This window comes from Apium graveolens, chromosome 7 (assembly GCF_009905375.1).
Source record: "Apium graveolens cultivar Ventura chromosome 7, ASM990537v1, whole genome shotgun sequence".
In the NCBI taxonomy this organism is placed as follows: domain Eukaryota; kingdom Viridiplantae; phylum Streptophyta; class Magnoliopsida; order Apiales; family Apiaceae; genus Apium; species Apium graveolens.
This window is the reverse complement of record NC_133653.1, coordinates 220217370-220222072: the sequence shown is the minus strand read 5'-3', so window position 1 is coordinate 220222072 and position 4703 is coordinate 220217370.

Sequence of the window (4703 nt, the reverse complement as noted above, 5' to 3'; positions counted from 1 at the left end):
ATGCTGATCCTGATACTTATAGATCTGTTTATTCTGATGTCCAACCAACAACAACCTCCCAAACATCACAACAACCATCAGCACCTACCACTCATTCTACTCAACCTACCCTCAGGAAATATCTCAAATCCTATCTCTCCACTTCACAGACAGTTCAACCCTCATCCTCAATATCTACTTTGAAGCCTTCATCTTCCACACCTAAGAGGACAAAGACTGTTCATCAAACACTTCAGAAGAAAAGGAAGATTGCTTTGAGAGATGAATCTGATACTGAGGAACAGATTCCTTCTTCAGAACCTGTTGTTGATGAAGCTGAGAAAGAGACTTCTCAGAAGGATTCTGGAATTGGGGGATCTAGGCTTCTCAAGAGGCTTAGAAGAATGACAGTTCCTGAAACTCCCAAGGAATCCACATCTACAAAGAGATACAAGAAACAGAGGGCAAATAGGCCAGTTTCAGATGATGAAGAGGAAGCAGCTAAGGAAGGGGATCAGGAATCTCTGATCTCACAAGAAAAGGAATTTGCTAAAGTTACTTCTTCTCCATCAACTCCATCTAAGGAAGCTGTTTCTGAAAAGGTCAACACACCATCTGTATCTCCTGTTGATCCAGGCACAAGTGCTGATATTGATGTTCAAAACTTGGTTGTGCCTGAAGTAATTCTCTTAGAAGCTCCAACAACAACTAATCCTTCAACAACACCTATTAATGATGCTGTTCAAACTCCAGAGTTATCTACAACACCTTCTCTGCATCTAGATGCTAATGATCAGACTTTAGGTGAGCATCAGGATATGGCTGTTGATCAGAACTGAGAACCAGATCAACAATTCGAGGATGCTGAAGCCTCCATTGCTACTCACACTGTTGTTTTATCAGAAGATACTGATTCTGTAAGTTCTGATGCTGCAAATGCTGGAGATACTGGTGATGCTGCTCCAAATGCAGATGCTGATGCAGCAGGTCCTTCAGGACATACTCCTCAACAAACTACTCTTAAGTCTGAGCTTGTTAAGAAGTTTGTTACCAGAGAAGCACCAGTGCCTTGGAGTGAAACTCCTGCCGGACAGGAGTGGACTAAGGAATGGAATTCAGTTTTCTGTGTTCCAACTGAAAAGCATCTTGCTGAGAACTTGACTAAAGCTGAAGAAATGTTAAATTCTGATGATTTCAAAACCCAGCTTAGAGTCACTGCATTGAGTACTAAACATCTACAAGGTCTTCATTCAACTACTCATGCAGAGCTACACAAGATTCAGGAAGAATTTATCAAACAGGAACAAGTTAAAAAGATTGATAAGAAAAAGTTCTTCCAACCTACCTTTGACAGGATTGCTTATATTGAGAAGACTCAAGATAATCAACAAGCTCAGATTGATGATATTCTGAAAAATCAAGCTTCTCAGCAATCACAACTTAATGAAATCCAAACCTCAGTGGAATTGCTTGTCTCTCTTCTACTACCTGCTGATGCCAAAAAGGGGGAGAAAGTAATTAAGTCCAAATGCAAGACTGACAAGACACTGAAAGGGAAGGATGATGAAAAGGATGATCTAGGAAACTCTGGAATGGGTAGAGGTCATAGTCAAGGTAGAGGTTTCACATCAAGAAAATCTGAAATCACAAGTCACAGGACAAGTTCTGATACTGGGAAAAGAATAAGTTCTGCTACTGGTAAAAGGATAAGTTCTGATGAACTTTTAGATCTTGATGAGGAAATGTCAAGACAGTTATTTCTTCAGGAAAATCCAGGAATGGACTTGGAGAGTTTAATGGAAGAAGAAGCCAGACTTAAATCAGAGAAAGTCACATCTAAATCTGAAGCTTCTGGTAAAAAGCCACTTCCAAAACTCAAAGGCATTGTGATAAAAGAAAGGACACATACTGAAGCAACATTAACTAAATCACAACCGCAGATAGATCCAAGATCCAAGGGTAAAGAAAAGGTTGGTGAACCTATCAAGGTTTATGTGCCTCCTGAGGATGAAGAAATTACTGATGAAAAGGATGATCTTGCTCTGACTTCAAGAAAAGTTCTTAAAACAACCTCTGACATGGCTCAAGTTGTTCAGAGTCAAGAAACTGTAAGTTCTGATATTCAGAAGAAGCAAGTAACCTCTGACATAGCTCAAGTTAACTTGATATCAGAAGATAGACCAAAGACACTCCTACCAGGATTCACTAAAGCAAAACAGACTCAACCTTTGAAGACTACTGCAAGTGGTTCTGAAGCTAGAGTAGTTACTGGAAAGGAAGCAAGAGATAAAACTGGATTGGGAAGTGCTGATGAAAGAAGAATACATAACACTACCAATGATCCAACTTCCTTGAGTGAACCAGGTATTGGAGCAACTCCTGAGAGATTGAATCAACTGGAATCTGTACAAATGGTTTATCATACCTACTTGAAAGAATACATCTTGTTGTATTTCATGACAGATGGTAGTGTTTATCATATAAGGCAAAATGCCATTCCATTGAAGTATTTTGAAGAATTGGAGCATGTACTATTCTTACTTCAAGTGGATGACAGATTGACAGGAACTGCTGCAAACTATTTGAAGGATCAGATTCAGAGACAGAAAAGACTTTATTCTGTTAAGTCTGACAGCACATATGTTCCAAAGTACAGAGATCACAAGGGTGATATAGTTGAAATGAAGCCCAATTCTGCTCAAATTATAACTACCTTTCTAGGGTACAAGGCTGTGGAATTCAATCTTGAGTCTGATAAAGCTTATTTGATCAGACTGGATTAGGATATAAGAAAAGCAAAGATTAATGATCTCAGGGCTGCAATCTTTCAAATTGGTGAAGATACTGCAGAGCTTAAAGATGCCAAAAGGAGAATGATTGATGAACTTAGATATGCTGAGAGATGTTTGTTGAAAAACTATCTCAGAACAACTCCTGACATCAGAGAGATCAGAAGATGAAGCCAAGTCAAAGATCTACAACTGCTTAAATTCTGATATTTGTACAGACTGAAGTTGTTATCAGAAGTTAAATATTGGTAAAGCTTTAAGGACTGTAAGTTGTAGTTATCTAGTCTAATTCTTATGCATTTGTACTTAATATTTTTGACATCATCAAATATCTGTTAAACTTGTATATTATGCTAATTTACAAGTTGGGGGAGATTGTTAGATATATTTGATAATGTCATGGCTAATATGATTTATGTTTAGTTTTCAGATCTTACTTAACAGGACTAATCAGTACTTAACTGGGAATCAATACTTATACTGGAAGTCAGGATTTAAGGATATCAGTACTTATATTATCAGGAGATAATCATCAGAAGTTGGATATCAGAACTTAAGTGCTGAAGGACGATTAGATAAGGAAAGTAGCTGATTAAAGGAAAGAAGATCGAGATAAACATAAGAAGAGATATGCATGAAGAAGGAGTTCCGTGAAGAATGGAATACTTGGAAGAAAAGATATCTGATTGATATATTTTAGGAAGCAGAATTATATTCCATATCAATTAGCGATTATCTTGTAACTGTGTAGTATATAAACACAGACATAGGGTTTACACTATAAGTGTTATCATATTCGAGAAGATTATTTATTGTAACCCTAGCAGCTCTCGTGATATTTGTTCATCACTGAGAGGTAACAGTTCCATACTGTAACAGAGTTTATTATTTCAATAAAGTTTGTTTTCTGTTACTTAAGATATTAAAGTTCGATTTGATTGTATTATACACTGTATTCACCCCCTCTACAGTGTGTGTGACCTAACAGAGTTGGTGTTATTAAATAGTAATGTGCTAATTGTTAAGTGTTATATCGATCCTTATTAATTTCTGAGTTCTCTAGTCAAAATTGACTTGTCGATATCTCAGAGTTCTCTAGTCAAATTTGACTTGTCGATATCTCAGAGTTCTCTAGTTAATTTTAACTTATCGATATCTCTGAGTTCTCTAGTGGAATTTGACTTATCGATAACTCAGATTTCTCTAATGAATGTTGACTTGTCGATAACTCTGAGTTCTCTAGTGAAGAAATGACTTGTCAATATCTCCAAACTCAATGTCTTCAATTTGGCTTGTCGATATCTCTGTGAGTTCTCTAGTGCCTTTCCTAACTTCTCGATAAGTCATTTTGAGTTCTCGAATGACTTCTCTATAACACTAAATCTGTGACTTGTAGAGATCTTGACTTAGAATATTTTTCCTAAAACAGATTTATTCAACTCCAAGCTTCTTCATAATTCTTTTGAGGCATGATCTTCATGATCTTCTTCCAGATAGGATTCTTAGGCTTGACACTTTTTATAGAAAAAGACTCCAGTCTGCTCTTTTGATATTTTTACAGACTTTGGGTGTTACAAGTACAAAATGCAAATTAAGACAACAATACAACTTACTTAGGGTTGGCAAAATGTCTTAGTCTTGTTAAAGTACATGCATGTCTTATACAACAATCTCCCCTAACTTGTGAGAAGATTGTTTAACACAAATTCATGCCTGTTAACAAGACTAACCCCAAGTTTAAAATGATGGAAAATAAAATTAAAACACAAAGCTTGATAGAATTACAACTTTTGTACAACATAAGATTTACAAGATTCATGGTTACAAGTATCTGGTAAAGATAGTTTTTGTGTCTACTTCTTCTCTAAGTAAATCCTTCAAGTGACCGAGAATTTCAAGTTCTTCTATGATAGGTGTTCCACTTAGAGCTTCTAC